Below are 19,238 nucleotides of genomic sequence, written 5' to 3'. Positions count from 1 at the left end.
ATGCAGCAACATGCTTCTAGGGACAACTTAACTAGTTCAAAATGCGAAAAATATTGATCGATTCATACGAAAAAATGTACCTGACCCTAGAACTGCCAACATATTCCATCTTATATCTTCATGATATTCTGCAACAAAATAAAACTGAAAATATTTTTGTTGTTTTGAAGTTTTCGAAAATTTAAAATACAAAACAAAAGAAAATCTTTTTGGATTTTTGATTTTTCGAAAATTTGAAATACAAAACAAAAGAAAATCTTTTTGGATTTTTGATTTTTCGAAAATTTGAAATACAAAACTAAAGAAAATCTTTTTGGATTTTTGATTTTTCGAAAATTTGAAATAATACTTGTTGCAAAACACGAAATTTTATCATCCCCTGAGTAGTGATTAATATACGAATTCGAAGGGGTCGAAGCGTTGACTATGAACAGTAACCACTGAATCGATCCTTAAAAATAAGTGACAAACGTTCGAATTCGAAGGGGTCGAAGCGTTGACTATGAACATTAACCGCTGAATGCTGAATGCGTTATCTTTTATTCAGCGCCTCTAATTCATGCTTTGTTACCCTTCATTCTTCTTTTTCGCATGGAACAGAATTTCCATCGATCATTCCAAGTCCTTCTATAATTCGCACAAAAGATTTTTCATCTAATGCCTTCGTGAAAATATTAGCTAACTGATCAGTTGTTTTCACAAAATGTACTTCAATATTCCCATCCTCCACGTGATCTTTCATAAAATGATAACTAAGAGCTATATGTTTAGTCTTCGAATGCTGCACAGGATTATGACAAATTCGTATTGCACTTTGAGAATCACAATATAATGGAATCTTTTTCATATTAATTGCATAATCACGTAATTGACTTTGAATTCATATTATTTGTGAAGTGCAAGCAGCAGCAGCCACATATTCTGCTTCAGCTGTTGAGATTGATAGACATGTTTGCTTTTTCGATTGGCAGCTCACTAATTTGCCATCAAGAAATTGACATCCACCACTTGTACTTTTTCGATCAAGATTACAACCACCCAAGTCTGCATCCGAATATGCTTGGACGAAGAATCCAGTTTTCGAAGGATACCACAATCCTAACGAAATTGTTCCTTTAAGATAACGAAATATGTTCTTCACAGCAGTGAGATGTGGCTCTCATGGATTAGATTGATACCTGGCACAATTACACACAGAAAACATGATATCAGGTCTACTTGCTGTGAGATAAAGTAATGAACCAATCATGCTTCGATAAAGAGTTATATTAACGGCTAGTTTATCTAACGACGGTGTCAACTTTATGCCTGTTGCCATTGGAACACGTAACTTCGTGTTATTTGTCAATCCAAACTTTTCTAGCAGATTCTTCGTATATTTTTCTTGATTGATGAATATTCCATTTCTGTTTTGACGAATATTCAATCCAAGAAAATTATTGATTTTGCCCATCATGCTCATTTCAAACTTACTTTTCATCAAATCTTCGAATTCCTTAGACAAAGCAGGGTCAGTTGAGCCAAAAATAATATCATCAACATAAATTTGAACAAGCATTAGATGATTCCCAACTTTCTTTCGAAATAATGTGGGATCAACAGATCCTTGTTTAAATTTAGATTGTTTCAAAAACGAAGTTAGAGTGGCATACCATGCTCTTGGTGCTTGTTTTAAACCATAAACTGCCTTATCTAAAATATAAACATGATTTGGATATTCTTCGTTAATAAAACCTGGGGGTTGTTCCACATAAACAGTCTCTTCAAGCTCTCCATTTAAAAATGCACACTTCACGTCCATTTGATAAACATCAAAATCTTTATGAGCTGCATATGCCAGAAATATTCGAACAGCCTCGAGTCTTGCAACAGGGGCAAAAGTTTCTTCATAGTCGATTCCTTCTTGTTGTGAATATCCTTTAACAACAAGTCTGACTTTGTTTCGAACAATGTTTCCATCTTTGTCGGTTTTATTTTTGAAAATTCATTTTAACCCGACAGTCGAAACATTTTCAGGTTTATGAATTAATCTCCAAACCTTGTTTCGTTCGAATTCAAACAATTCAGATTGCATTGCAACAACCCAATCTGAGTGTTCCATTGCAACCTTAATTGTTTTTGGTTCAATTTTAGATATGAAAACATTGAACATGCAAAATTCTTGATGAGTATTCAATACCTCATTCTTTGCACGAATTTGAGCTCTTGTTAAAACTCCCTCTTGTGGATTCCCAATTACTTGATCCTTCGGATGATCTCTTGTCCATTTTTCCATTGGTGGATATGCTGGATCAAATTCCAAAGGAGCATCTTCGTATATATCATCATTCTCAGAACCTGCAATCGAACAAACATCATCAAAATCATTATTATTTGCAATATTTTCTATATGCTCCCCCTCAACTCTATGCTTCCCCTCAACATTAGCATTCAATCTTTCTTTCTCCCCCTCGAAAGAATGCACTTCGTCATTTAAAGTATTCGAATCCAAGTGCTCCCCCTCCACTGGATTATTTTGCATACTTTCGCCTTCTTGTGGAGTTGATGTTGATTCATCAGTAAACTTCGCAAATTCTGGTATGTGATTATCAGGAGCATGAATTTCAGCATTGATTGCATGATCTGAAATTCCAAAAATCAAATCATAATCAATATCATCCATTTGTAAAGATTCAGTTTCAACTTGTGTGTCTTGTAAAATTGGATGATTTGCAAATTTATGCTCATTTTGTTTAACATAGTAATCATCGAATGTGAGATTGAAAGTTTCTTCCACTTTTCGTGTTCGCTTATTTAAGACACGATATGGGACAGAATTGTGCGAATATCCAAGAAAAATCCCTTCATCAGCTTTTGCTTGAAATTTCGAAAGATGATCCTTGAGATTCATAATAAAGCACCTACATCCGAAAACATGAAAGAATTTCACATTAGGTTTACGATTATTCAGAATTTCGTATGGTGTAATATTAAAACGCCTGTGTATGAAAGATCTGTTCTGAGTAAAACGTGCAGTGGATATTGCCTCAGCCCAAAGATATTGAGGTAAATTCGCATATGCCAACATGGTTCTTGCTGCTTCGCATAGTGAGCGATTCCTTCGTTCTAAAACACCATTTTGTTGTGGTGTGTAAGGAGATGAAAAATTATGCGAAATCCCTTTGTCCGCCAAAAATGAATCAAGAACATTGTTCTTAAATTCAGTTCCATGATCGCTCTTGATCTTTCGAACAATCTTCTTTAATGTCGTTTCCATCTTTTTGATAAAATCAATCATGATTTGTGCAACTTCGGATTTAAGCCTGAGAAAATAAACCCACGTAAATCTGGAAAAATCATCAACAATAACTAAAATGTACGGTTTCTTGTTGAGAGTTGAAACAGTCGAAGGACCACACAAATCAATATGTAAAAGCTCCAGAGGTGCAACAATTTTTGAATCTATCGTAATTGGATGACCTTGTTTATGTTGCTTGCCAACTTCACAAGCTGCACATAAAGAATCATATTCAAATTTAAGTACAGGTAAACCTTTTACCAGATCTTTTACGACTAGTTTGTTGATGTTTCGAAAGTTGAGATGTGAAAGTCTTCGATGCCATAACCAGCTTAGATCAGATGTGGCTTTCGAAAGAAGGCATACTGCAGGTTTGCCTACAATAGGATTGATGTCCAGAGTGAACATGTCACCTTTCCTTTTGGATTTCAGTAACACTTCGTTTGTGTTGACATTCGAAATAATACTTCCTTCTTCGTTAAAGAGAACTTGATTGCCAGTGCCCACCACAAGTTGAGAAACACTTATCAAGTTATGTTGGAGACCTTCAACATATGCAACACGATTCACTGTGAATTGTCCATTTGTGATCTTCCCATATCCTTTGACTTGACATTTTTGATTGTTCCCAAATTTTACTACTCCAGCGTTTTTGAGACTTCGAAAATCTCGTAAATTCTCCTTCTTCCCAGTCATGTGACGAGAGAAACCACTATCAATATACCACTTGTTATCATATTGCTCGTCACTCAGTACCTGCAATCAGTGGAAAAATTTAGGTACCCAAGGGTTTTTGGGTCCATGGAAATTAGATTTTAATTTCGAATGTAATGAAGAACTTTTAATCCAATCACAAACTTTGGTTTTGAGACTATCAATTAAGTTCACTTCATTATCTAAAGGAACCGAAACATAAGTGTTTGATGGTTTCGAATGTGCACTAACACTACCCTTTGAATTATGAGTTTGAGTATGAACATTCTTTGCCTTTGATACTGGTTTCCAAGCTTTGACCGAGATGTTCGAATCCTTAGAAGATGAACTTCCGTTCGAAGAAGTATTCACATATTTTACATATGCTTCATGAATTTGCTCCTTTGAATATGCATTTGACTGATACATCTTTCCTTTACCTTCAAGCCAATGATCAATGTTCTTTCTTGAAGTCATTCCTTTTTCACGTGACGTTTTCATTGTTTCTTTCTTCGTATGATTAGGAAAATTTGGCTTTTGAGGAACAAATTCAACTTTGGGATTTGTTAAAAAAGAATAAGCATATGATGAATCGACTGTTGATTTAAAATTTTGTCGTTGAACAAATGTTTGATTTGGATTAGGTTTATTTGAAAATGCTCTTGATTTGTTAGTTTCAGAAACTTTCGAAAACTTTGATTGCTTATTCACTTCAGATCTTGTATGATTTGATTGAGATGAATGTTGAGTTTTTGTTGAAAAATAGGAATTTTTAGCTTTGAAAACATTTTTGTTTGATTGTGATTCAGACATCTTTTGAGACTCAACATTTTGCCAAAATATTTTCTTTCTTGCTTGTCTTTTCGAAATGTTGTTTTCCTTCGAAAATTTGTCCATTTGATCTTTAAATTCCTTAGAATTTAGTTTAACAACTTTTTCATTTTCTTTTTCAACAGGTTTTGAATTCTCTTTTTCAATTTTTGATTTTTCAACCCATTGTCTTTGTGGTTTTTGACGTTGAAATACATACGAATTCTTTGTTAAGTTGTTTTCAACTATGCTTTGATTTGCGAAAAAACCTTCTTCAGTTGTTTTTGAATTATCCTCCTCAACCAACTTCTTTAATTCTGGTTTGATATTCTCAACTTTTCTAGTTGTGACGAAAACTTGATTTGGAAAAATGACATCATCTGTGCATTTGAAATTTGGATAAACCACTGTATTCGTTTCAAGATAATGTTCACCTTTTTCATTCATTACTTTTCGAACTTTTGTGTATCACCATACACTTGATCAACAACTATTCGAGGAATTTCTTTTTCCTTTGAAGATTTCTTTTCTTTCGAAATTTTCTCTTCATCTTCATCATCACTATCATCAGTTTGGCTGTCTTTGAGATCCACGAAGTTCATTTCACAAACTTTCGAAGTTGAAGGTATATCAGTTTCATTTTCAACCATCAAATCCTTAACTTTTTCTTTCCCTTTAGATGTTGAAGCAACATTAACAACAGACAACTGAGAACAATCAACATCTTCAAGCTCACTAATTTCACTAATATTATCAGTATTATCTTCAATATCAGCAAAATTAGATTGAAAATCAGACGTTGAATTCTCAGTCTTTTTCAAATTTTGAATTTGTTCAGATTTAGTCAAAGTATTGATGGGGTTTTGAGCATTCTAACACTCCTATGGTGTACATGCAACCCTAGAAACCTTGGATCTATGTTTGACTAAGATACATGCAAATAATTATTTTTCCAAGGTTCTTATCCTATCTAGCATGGCATGGGGAACTTGAATCAAATAAAGCTAGTAGAATTACTTACCTTGTAGTTGTAGTTGATTGCTTGGAGTTTTAGAGCCTAGCACCAATAGTGTGGATGCCTCAAATGGAAATCACAAATCACCACAAACTTGGAATTTTGAGAGAATAGTAATCACCTTTCTTGAAATCGGCCCTCTTACTTTACTCACCACAACTAGTGTGATTTCAAGAACCAAAGCCTCCTTTATATAGTGTGGTGGATTAGGGTTACATCCATGTAAACCCTAATACCCATGTCTTTTCATTTCCATGATATCCATGGGTTAAAGCTCCATGGAGTATCCATGGACTTTCCATGCAAGCCTAGCCCATTCCAAATAAGCATTAGCCCACACTATATAAATACAAGAGCCCATATTTAATTAGTCATACTTTTGATCTCTAAATTAATTCTAGATTAATTATAGATCAATACTAATTAAATAATATGATTTTATATTAATATATTAGGACTTATAATATATTAATAAATCATAACTTATACTATTCTCAAATGATTATCCACAAATTGTTCGGGTGAAGTGCAACCCAAATGGACCATGCCGGGTCGGGTCAAGTACATACCAAATATAGTTATGGACTTAGACACTATATCCAACAGTCTCCCACTTGGATAAGTCTAATAACTATAGTTGCAAGTATGACTTCAGGAACCGTTCAGCAATCGTAGCTCTTTAAACTCTGTTGAACTATGAAGCGCCATTTTAGATAAGTGATCATATAATCCTCTATTCTAGATATCAGCCAGACAAATACATGGAACATGGTCTTGCTTATTGTCCAGCATTTGTTTCCCGATTTCCGATTTGTTTGACATAGAACTTAACTGAACACATCAATTTAGTCTTGACCGGGCCTGATACATAGGTCAAAACAAAATCATCGAGGGGCCCAGATATCGCTTCTAATCCTAGAAGGAACAGATAAACTTCGACTCATATGTCTGCTCTACTACTTGTTGAATTACACACAAAAGCACGGTTTATAACATCGAGTTACCAATGCGTTTTCGTGCAATCAATGCATAACCAACTCATAGGCAACAAATCATATCTCTAGGTTTGAAGACTTATATGATATTACCGTCTCACGATCACTCGAGATAAATTCCATGAAGTGATACAAGTGAGCGTGGGTTGAATCCAATACTCAGAACTTATGAGCACTCATGAGTGCTGTAGCCCCGCTTTGTCTAACATCTTAGACCTCTACAAGCCAACCCATGACAGTCTTGATTCATATCTACTTCCAACATATGACCGACTGTGGAGAGTTTGAATAATATGATATAAACCATAACATAATTATTCTGGAAGTCAAAACATGCAAAAAGAAATAATAGTAAACGATTGACAAGAGATAGCAACACTTTACTCATAAATAACAACTTTTATTTATCATCAAATGTCAATTACAATTTACAAATTTCAAGATTATCTAACTACTAAAACTAATATCATCCTTCAGCCCTATGCTCCGAGCATGCTGGAGATGCTTAGCCCGAGTCAGTCCCTTCGTGAGGGGATCTGCTGGGTTCTCATCCGATGATATCCTCTTTGCCACGAGGATTCCTTCTTCTATTCGATGTCTGATGAAGTGATATTTTCTGTCAATGTGTCTGGATCTCCCATGATCTCTTGGTTCCTTGGCTAAGGCAACCACACTATTGCTCTCACAGAAAATCTCCATTGGCTCCTTTATAGCTGGTACAACTCCAAGGTCTCCGATGAAGTTCTTTAGCCATATAGCCTCCTTTGCTACCTCGCTTGCTGCTATATACTCTGATTCACAAGTGGAATCAGCCACTGTCTCCTGCTTGGAACTTTTCCAAGTAATTGCCCCTCCGTTTAGAGTAAAGACCCAGCCCGACTGAGAGCGGAAATTATCCCTGTCAGTCTGAAAGCTAGCATCACTGTACCCTACAACTCTTAAGTCCTCACTGCCACCGAGGGTAAGGACCCAGTCCTTAGTCCTCCGTAGGTACTTGAGGATATTCTTTACCGCAGTCCAGTGTGTCTTGCCAGGGTTCCCCTGATACATGCTAACCATGCTCAAAGCAAAGGCTACATCAGGCCGAGTACACGTCATAGCATACATGATCGATCCTACAGCTGAAGCATAAGGTATTCGACTCATTTATGCTATCTCAGCCTCAGTACTAGGGCTTTGTGTCTTACTCAATCTGGCGTTACTCTGGATGGGTAACTCTCCTTTCTTGGAGTTATGCATGTTGAACCTTTTCAACACTTTGTCCACATAGGTGCTTTGACTAAGTCCAATTAGTCTTTTACTCCTGTTTCTCAAAATCCTTATCCCTAGGATATAGGCAGCTTCTCCAAGGTCCTTCATAGCGAAACACTTCCCAAGCCAGGACTTTACTTCCTGTAGGGTTGGGATGTCATTTCCTATGAGTAGTATGTCATCCACATACAGTACCAAAAAGCTGACTATACTCCCACTAGCCTTGATATAGACACAAGATTCATCTTCGCTCCTTGAAAAGCCAAATTCTTTGACTTTCTCATCAAAGCAAAGATTCCATCTGCGAGGTGCCTGTTTTAATCCATAAATGGATTTCTCGAGCTTACACACTCTACTGGGTTACTCTGTACTGACAAAACCCTCTGGCTAAACCATGTAAACATCTTCATCCAACTTTTCATTAAGGAAAGCGGTTTTGACATCCATTTGCCATATTTCATAATCATGAAATGCAGCAATGGCTAACAGAACCCTAATAGACTTAATCTTGGCCACTGGTGAAAAGGTCTCATCATAATCAACTCCCGGAGTTTGAGAATAAACCTTTGCAACCAGTCGTGCCTTATAAGTGTGTACATTACCATCCATGTCGGTCTTCTTCTTGAAGATCCATTTGCACCCAACTATCTTACGATCAGGTACATTGTCAACCAAGTTCCAAACTTGATTGTCATACATGGACTGTATCTTGCTATCCATAGCCTCTTTCCATTTAGCAGCCTCAGGGCCTGCCATGGCTTCCGTGTAGCTGTTAGGCTCATCCAGATTTACCAGTGTGTTATCACTGATAAGTGTCTCACCTTCTGCAATAATATGAAAACCATAATAATGCTCAGGTGCATTCCTAACTCTGGTGGAACGCCTGATGTTTCTGATCCAATTTGTAAAGTTGGACCCATCAAAGATGACTCTCCCACAAAGATTCATGAGAGAGAAGGAGCTAGTAGGGTTTGAGCCAGATGCATTGTTATTGGAAGACATCTTGTAGAGAAGAGGGAATAGATTAGATTAGATATAGAGATAGTCCTTAACAAAACACCCAAATGTAATATTAAGGCTAGGACCCAACACAATATTTTATAACTTAGAAGAGGGATGCCGTAATCTAAGCTATAAGATATTTGAAGGTAGGTGAATTACGATTCACCAATTTCCACCATGAAAAACGAAATATTTAATTAGGTTTTAATTGGTTTAGAAACTCCAAGATTCTTTGAGATTCATTGAACTTTCTTCAATGACATGTTTCAATCTCGAGTGTGCCCTTCAAGTTTTGTGACTGGGATGCCGAGGATCACAAAACAAGGTGTGAAGTAACCATGCAAATTACTTGGTACCCTTAATGTATTACCCCTCAATCGATGTGCCGGTTAACCACACACGCTCCATCGATACTATGATAAACATTAAGTCACCCTTTACCTACCTTGTTAAGTTCAAGTTAGTGTGCCAGTTAACCACACATGCTCCACTAACGACTTAAACAAAGTGTAAAGTGTAATTTCATGGATTAGCACCTTATTCACATTTTCCTAAAATAACTAAGATTGGGAATTCAATAAAGTTTAGTTACTTTAGTATTATCATTATACTTTTAATGAGAATTTATAAGTCCTTGTCCTACCCGTTCGGCTAACGACCCTCCACCGATCAAGGAAGCGGTGGGTGAGAGTGGACACCCATTAAGTTGCCATTTTATAGGCAACAACCTTATACCCCCCTTATAGACCGACTTCGTGAATGAGGCATACTAGCGGTAAGACGACTTGATGTTATACATATATAAATATTATTAAACTTATAATATTATAAAGTATAAGGGTTGAATTTTAACTTTTAAAATTCTAGGGGTTGGAACTAAAGTTTTTAATATGACTTTACATGTTCCAAAACTTGAGGGCAAGTTTTGTAAACTTTCAAAACTTTTCATTTCTCATAACTTATGAGTTAATGATTATTAAAAATGAAGACTCTTCATTTTTTTTTGTAACCTATGTGTTCTTTTAATGGTTATTTATAAATGTGACTTTTGGTTATCCATAACTTAAGAACTAGTTATGGACTCCATTAAAACACATAAAGATCAAGAATTAATCTAATCAATTATTAGCACATAATTTCTATGATCTTCTAAACTCATATGTTTATGAATGTTCATATCAAAAATTTCAAGAATCGTAAGTACATATACAAAACTTGAAATTTTGATACGAGCTTTTGAACAAAACTTCGATTTTTAAGTTTTTTTTTTTTTTTTTTTTTTTTTTTTTTTTGTATCAAGTATCAAATAAACAAACCTGGCTCTGATACCACTGATGGGGTTTTGAGCATTCTAACACTCCTATGGTGTACATGCTGTTAGGAACCGGACCGGGTACACGCAGCGGAAACACTATCACACACACAAACGAAACGAGAAAATAAAGCAAGAAGGAACACAAGGATTTTACGTGGTTCGGATTCGGTGTAAATCCTACGTCCACGGGCGCAACTAGATTTTATATTAATTCACTATAAGATTACAAATGGTAATATCACTCGGCACTTTTGTTGTTCTGCGCTACGCTGCTGCACACTTTCTTCTTGCAATACATACATATATATATATATATATATATATATATATATATATATATATATATATATATATATATATATATATATATATATATATATATATATATATATATATATATATATATATATATATATATATATATATATATGTTTGTGAGCCGCAATTTGCACATGAAATTGAGCCGCCATATTTGAATTGAAATATATGCCGTCCAAAACTATTCCACCTAAAATGTGCGTCCATTCAATATTAAATAATTGAACCACCGTCCATCTTTCCATTAAAGAATACAATTAAATTGTTTAATTTGCTAAGTTATATTTATGGCCCTTGAACTTTTAGGAACTTGTCAGTTTGTTCATGACTCCATAAATCTTAACAATCTCCCACTTGAAGGCTTGAACAAATTAGTCTTTCTCCGCCATCCAACTCTTAATTACTCTAGTAATCTTAAAAAACAACCAAGTCCTTCAAGCTTCCAGTTCCAAAGAACAAGCTAAAACTTAGTCTGATTTCTCTAGTTGCAGCCGCCCCTCATCATCAATTACTAGAAGGGCCAGTTGAAGCTCCCACTAGCTCCAACTCAGCCGTGGCTAATCCCACCACCAACTCATCCTCTGTCTCAACCGGTTTGGACACTCCACCAGATCCAGAGATATACCGAGGACCACTAACACTCTCCCAACTTTGCAAACATTCAACAGGAGAGAATTTTTCAGTCTTAGTCTTCAAAACCCAACGGCTCTTTGTAACTGTACCAGGAACACGCCCAGTGCTCCCACTGTCACAGAATCTCCTGACTAGTTTAGACTTTCCGACTCGTTCAGCTAACATCCCCTTGGCTTCAGAATTCATGTTTGCAAAATGAACTCTCTTAGCCGTAGATTTAGCGAACCAGATTTTGTCTTGCTTAATCGGGATGGTCATACTTCCCTCAGCAGGTACCTCAACCATATACAATGACCCACGCTTCAAACCTTGAGCAATCACCGAATTACCATTGACCACCATCCATTTACCACCACCAAACCTTACTTCCAGTCCTTGTTTATCCAGCTGACCAACAGAAATCAATTTCTTTTTCAGCTCCGGAATCACCTTGACATTTTTCAGGTTCCATGTATTTCCCAATGAAGTAACCAGATCAATATCTCCCATGCCCGTTACTTGAAGCATCTCGTCATTTGCTAACCGTACCTTTCCAAAATCTCATTCTTTTAGATTCACCTTCGTTTCCCCGTTGTCCATGGCGTGAAACGAAGCCCCTGAATCCATGACCCAAGAGTCTACAGAACTTTCCATACTGAGTATCAATGCATCATCCTCAGACACACTCTCAGCACCGGTAATGTTCAATTCTTTCTTTGGACATTGACTCTTAACATGTCCCACCTCCTGGCAGTTCCAGCACTTCACATTCTTCTTAGTTCTAGATGAACTTCTTCCCCGACTCCCACTGCTTCCACTATTCCTGCTATTCCCTCTACCTCTTCCGACATTTAATAAATCAGAAGAGGAAGATCTACCTTGATTCTTGCGTCTGATATCCTCGCCTAGAACCAAATCTCTAACCCCTTCAAAAGTCATACCACTGGTCCCCACGGAACTCGTAACAGCGGTAACTGTTCCGGACCAGCTATCAGGTAGAGAAGCTAGTAGCAGTGATGCTTGAGTCTCGTTATCAAATTTAATTCCCACAGATGATAATCTGGACAGAATTGAATTTAGATTGTTAATGTGAACCGTAACTGAGCCTTCCTCATTCATCCTTGTAGTGAACAACTCCTTCATCAAGAACACCTTGTTAGCCGCCGATGGTTTCTCATACATATTTGACAGAGCCTCCATCATACCACGTGCCGTGGTTTCATTCATGATGTTGAAAGCAACGCTCTTCGTCAACGACAATGTAATAACCGCCTTGGCTTTCTTGTCCTTTGAGTTCCACGCATCTTCAGCAGCTTTTTCCATTTTCTCCGGTTTGTCTCCGAGTACCATGTCCAAGTCTTTCTGACATAGCAATGCTTCTAATTGCATTTTCCACCAGCTAAAATCAGAACCATTGAACCTTTCGATTATAATCTTGTCTTCAGCCATTACGACAAACAAGATACAAATCAGGTACACTCGTGCGTGATAAAAAAAACGATCGTACCCTCCAAAACCTCGCTAACCAGGCTCTGATACCAGTTGTTTGGAAACGGACCGGGTACACGCAGCGGAAACACTATCACACACACAAACGAAACGAGAAAATAAAGCAAGAAGGAACACAAGGATTTTACGTGGTTCGGATTCGGTGTAAATCCTACGTCCACGGGCGCAACTAGATTTTATATTAACTCACTATAAGATTACAAATGGTAATATCACTCGGCACTTTTGTTGTTCTGCGCTACGTTGCTGCACACTTTCTTCTTGCAATACATATATATATATATATATATATATATATATATATATATATATATATATATATATATATATATATATATATATATATATATATATATATATATATATATATATATATATATATATATGTTTGTGAGCCGCAATTTGCACATGAAATTGAGCCGCCATATTTGAATTGAAATATATGCCGTCCAAAACTATTCCACCTAAAATGTGCGTCCATTCAATATTAAATAATTGAACCACCGTCCATCTTTCCATTAAACAATACAATTAAATTGTTTAATTTGCTAAGTTATATTTATGGCCCTTGAACTTTTAGGATCTTGTCAATTTGTTCATGACTCCATAAATCTTAACACATGCAACCCTAGAAACCTTGGATCTATGTTTGACTAAGATACATGCAAATAATTATTTTTCCAAGGTTCTTATCCTATCTAGCATGGCATGGGGAACTTGAATCAAATAAAGCTAGTAGAATTACTTACCTTGTAGTTGTAGTTGATTGCTTGGAGTTTTAGAGCCTAGCACCAATAGTGTGGATACCTCAAATGGAAATCACAAATCACCACAAACTTGGAATTTTGAGAGAATAGTAATCACCTTTCTTGAAATCGGCCCTCTTACTTTACTCACCACAACTAGTGTGATTTCAAGAACCAAAGCCTCCTTTATATAGTGTGGTGGATTAGGGTTACATCCATGTAAACCCTAATACCCATGTCTTTTCATTTCCATGAGATCCATGGGTTAAAGCTCCATGGAGTATCCATGGACTTTCCATGCAAGCCTAGCCCATTCCAAATAAGCATTAGCCCACACTATATAAATACAAGAGCCCATATTTAATTAGTCATACTTTTGATCTCTAAATTAATTCTAGATTAATTATAGATCAATACTAATTAAATAATATGATTTTATATTAATATATTAGGACTTATAATATATTAATAAATCATAACTTATACTATTCTCAAACGATTATCCACAAATTGTTCGGGTGAAGTGCAACCCAAATGGACCATGCCGGGTCGGGTCAAGTACATACCAAATATAGTTATGGACTTAGACACTATATCCAACAGTCTCCCACTTGGATAAGTCTAATAACTATAGTTGCAAGTATGACTTTAGGAACCGTTCAGCAATCGTAGCTCTTTAAACTCTATTGAACTATGAAGCGCCATTTTAGATAAGTGATCATATAATCCTCTGTTCTAGATATCAGCCAGACAAATACATGGAACATGGTCTTTCTTATTGTCCAGCATTTGTTTCCCGATTTCCGATTTGTTTGACGTAGAACTTAACTGAACACATCAATTTAGTTCTGACCGGGCCCGGTACATAGGTCAAAACAAAATCATCGAGGGGCCCAGATATCGCTTCTAATCCTAGAAGGAACAGATAAACTTTGACTCATATGTTTGCTCTACTACTTGTTGAATTACACACAAAAGCACGGTTTATAACATCGAGTTACCAATGCGTTTTCGTGCAATCAATGCATAACCAACTCATAGGCAACAAATCATATCTCTAGGTTTAAAGAATTATATGATATTACCGTCTCACGATCACTCGAGATAAATTCCATGAAGTGATACAAGTGAGCGTGGGTTGAATCCAATACTCAGAACTTATGAGCACTCATGAGTGCTGTAGCCCCGCTTTGTCTAACATCTTAGACCTCTACAAGCCAACCCATGACAGTCTTGATTCATATCTACTTCCAACATATGACCGACTATGGAGAGTTTGAATAATATGATATAAACCATAACATAATTATTCTGGAAGTCAAAACATGCAAAAAGAAATAATAGTAAACGATTGACAAGAGATAGCAACACTTTACTCATAAATAATAGCTTTTATTTATCATCAAATGTCAATTACATTTTACAAATTTCAAGATTATCTAACTACTAAAACTAATATCATCCTTCAGCCCTATGCTCCGAGCATGCTGAAGATGCTTAGCCCGAGTCAGTCCCTTCGTGAGGGGATCTGCTGGGTTCTCATCCGATGATACCCTCTTTGCCACGAGGATTCCTTCTTCTATTCGATGTCTGATGAAGTGATATTTTCTGTCAATGTGTCTGGATCTCCCATGATCTCTTGGTTCCTTGGCTAAGGCAACCGCACTATTGCTGTCATAGAAAATCTCCATTGGCTCCTTTATAGCTGGTACAACTCCAAGGTCTCCGATGAAGTTCTTAAGCCATATAGCCTCCTTTGCTGCCTCACTTCCTGCTATATACTCTGATTCACAAGTGGAATCAGCCACTGTCTCCTGCTTGGAACTTTTCCAAGTAATTGCCCCTCCGTTTAGAGTAAAGACCCAGCCCGACTGAGAGCGGAAATTATCCCTGTCAGTCTGAAAGCTAGCATCACTGTACCCTACAACTCTCAAGTCCTCACTGGCACCGAGGGTAAGGACCTAGTCCTTAGTCCTCCATAGGTACTTGAGGATATTCTTTACCGTAGTCCAGTGTGCCTTGCCAGGGTTCCCCTGATACATGCTAACCATGCTCAAAGCAAAGGCTACATCAGGTCGAGTACACGTCATAGCATACATGATCGATCCTACAGCTGAAACATAAGGTATTCGACTCATTTCTGCTATCTCAGCCTCAATACTAGGGCTTTGTGTCTTACTCAATCTGGCGTTACTCTGGATGGGTAACTCTCCTTTCTTGGAGTTATGCATGTTGAACCTTTTCAACACTTTGTCCACATAGGTGCTTTGACTAAGTCCAATTAGTCTTTTACTCCTGTTTCTCAAAATCCTTATCCCTAGGATATAGGCAGCTTCTCCAAGGTCCTTCATAGCGAAACACTTCCCAAGCCAGGACTTTACTTCCTGCAGGGTTGGGATGTCATTTCCTATGAGTAGTATGTCATCCACATACAGTACCAAAAAGCTGACTATACTCCCACTAGCCTTGATATAGACACAAGATTCATCTTCACTCCTTGAAAAGCCAAATTCGTTGACTTTCTCATCAAAGCAAAGATTCCATCTGCGAGGTGCCTGTTTTAATCGATAAATGGATTTCTCGAGCTTACACACTCTACTGGGGTACTCTGTACTGACAAAACCCTCTGGCTGAAACATGTAAACATCTTCAGCCAACTTTCCATTAAGGAAAGCGGTTTTGACATCCATTTGCCATATTTCATAATCATGAAATGCAGCAATGGCTAACAGAACCCTAATAGACTTAGTCTTGGCCACTGGTGAAAAGGTCTCATCATAATCAACTCCCGGAGTTTGAGAATAACCCTTTGCAACCACTCGTGCCTTATAAGTGTGTACATTACCATCCATGTCGGTCTTCTTCTTGAAGATCCATTTGCACCCAACTATCTTACGATCAGGTACATTGTCAACCAAGTTCCAAACTTGATTGTCATACAGGGACTGTATCTCGCTATCCATAGCCTCTTTCCATTTAGCAGCCTCAGGGCCTGCCATGGCTTCCGTGTAGCTGTTAGGCTAATCCAGATTTACCAGTGTGTTATCACTGATAAGTGTCTCACCTTCTGCAGTAATATGAAAACCATAATAATGCTCAGGTGCATTCCTAACTCTGGTGGAACGCCTCAGAGGTATAGATTCTTCAGTCGGCTCAACAGGAGTTTCCTCCTCAGGTTGAGGGCTAGGGTTTGAGGTTCCTTCACCACTTGACTCTTGAATTTCCCCAAGGTCAATTTGCCTCCCACTGTCTCCTTGGCTCATGAATTCTCTCTCGCGAAAGAATCCTCTTCTTGCTACAAAGACCACATTATCACTAGGTCTGTAGAAAAATGTAGCCAAAGGATTTCTGTGGATAGCCGATGAAAATACACCTTTCGCTTCGGGGTTCGAGCTTATCGTGAGTCTCGCGTCTCACGAAAGCCTCGCAACCCCAAATCTTGATGTGGTCTAGATTGGGAACTTTTCTAGTCCACATCTCGTGAGGTGTTTTGGCAACCTTCTTTGTAGGGACTAGATTAAGGATATGGGCGGCAGTCTCTAAGGCATAACCCCAAAATGAGATTGGTAGCGAAGCTTGACTCATCATGGAACGAACCATGTCCAACAAGGTCTGATTGCGCCTCTCAACTACACCATTCAACTGTGGTGTCCTAGGAGGTGTCAATTTTGAGACAATCCCACATTCCTTAAGATAGTCAAGGAACTCAGTACTAAGATACTCACCACCACGATCGGATCGAAGCATCTTAATGTTCCTGCCCAACTGATTCTCCACTTCTTGCTTAAACTCTTTGAATTTCTCAAAGGTTTCTGACTTATGCTTGATTAAGTAGACATATCTATATCTACTAAAATCATCAGTAAAAGTCACATAGAAACGATTAGCATCTCTTGTGGTAGTTCTGAAGGGTCCACACACATCCGTGTGTATGAGGTCCAACAAACCTTCACCCCTAGCACAAGTGCCAGTAAAAGGTGACTTTGTCATTTTACCAAGCAAACAAGATTCACAACTATCATCTAACTTTAGGTCAAATGACTCCAAGACTCCATCCTTTTGGAGTTGGCCTATGCGTTTCTTGCTTACATGTCCAAGACGACAATGCCATAAGGATGCTTTATCTAAGCTAGTGGAAGAGTTAATACACAATACATTATTTCCTAGATTATCTACAACAGATACAGTTTCATACACGCCATCACAAGGTAATGCTTTAAAATAAAGAACATTATTAAAGAAAGCATCAATACTACCATTATTATTATCAAAATAAAAGGTAAAACCTTGTTTATACAATGCATGAAAGGAAATAACATTTCTTGCCATTTCTGGCGAATAATAACATTTATTCAAATCTAATGTAAACCCACTATTTAGCACTAAGGAATAAACTCCTATCGTGGTGACAGGTGAAGCTTTCCTATTTCCCATGATCAAGTTTATCTTTCCCTGCTCCACATTCTCACTTCTTTTTAGTCCCTGCAAATCACAACATATGTGAATACCACAACCTGTATCAAGGACCCAAGACTTAGAATGAGGTGAGTTATTAGACAATATAGTGTATATACCTGCATGGTTGGGTTTTACTTTCCCATCCTTCAAATCTTGCTGGTACTTTGGGCAGTTTCGCTTCCAGTGCGACTTTTCATGGCAATAGAAGCATTCAGCCTCATTAGGGTAAGCAGAAGGAGTGACAAAACCTTTCTTGGTTTTGCTTGAAGAGGAGCCTTCAAGGGTCTTACCCTTGGTACCCTTAGAAGGGTTCTTTCTCTTCTTCCCTTTGCCATGCCCGATTGCCAAGAAGCTTCAGTAAACGGTCCACATACCTTTGCATTTTCTGCATGTGGCCGTGATGGGTTCACCATCCTTCATTCGGGTTGTTATCATGGAGGAGATTATTTCATATCGCTCTTGACGAGCACTTTGATGGTAGCGGTCCATCAAGTCCTGGTGCATCTCAAAAGGATAATAGTCCTCATAGGACTTTTGGAGCTCGGCTGTCATGGTGGCCATCATGATGCATGCCACTTTTGTAGCATCTCTTTTATGTACCTCATATTCAGCAAGCTCTTCAGGAGTAGCAGTTGGCTCGGGTACCTTCAGCTCCTTGTCGAGAACATATTCTTTGTTCTCATACCGAGTGACCATCCTGATGTTTCTGATCCAATTTGTAAAGTTGGACCCATCAAAGATGACTCTCCCACAAAGATTCATGAGAGAGAAGGAGCTAGTAGGGTTTGAGCCAGAAGCATTGTTATTGGAAGACATCTTGTAGAAAAGAGGGAATAGATTAGATTAGATATAGAGATAGTCCTTAACAAAACACCCAAATGTAATATTAAGGCTAGGACCCAACACAATATTTTATAACTTAGAAGAGGGATGCCGTAATCTAAGCTATAAGATATTTGAAGGTAGGTGAATTACGATTCACCAATTTCCACCATGAAAAATGAAATATTTAATTAGGTTTTAATTGGTTTAGAAACTCCTAGATTCTTTGAGATTCATTGAACTTTCTTCAATGGCATGTTTCCATCTCGAGTGTGCCCTTCAAGTTTTGTGACTGGGATGCCGAGGATCACAAAACAAGGTGTGAAGTAACCATGCAAATTACTTGGTACCCTTAATGTATTACCCCTCAATCGATGTGCCGGTTAACCACACACGCTCCATCGATACTATGATA

Source organism: Lactuca virosa, chromosome 9 (genome assembly GCF_052849685.1).
Source record: "Lactuca virosa cultivar CGN04683 chromosome 9, Lactuca_virosa_CGN04683_v6, whole genome shotgun sequence".
NCBI classification, from domain to species: Eukaryota; Viridiplantae; Streptophyta; class Magnoliopsida; order Asterales; family Asteraceae; genus Lactuca; species Lactuca virosa.
The sequence above is the reverse complement of the archived record's forward strand: the minus strand, read 5'-3'. Positions refer to the sequence as shown.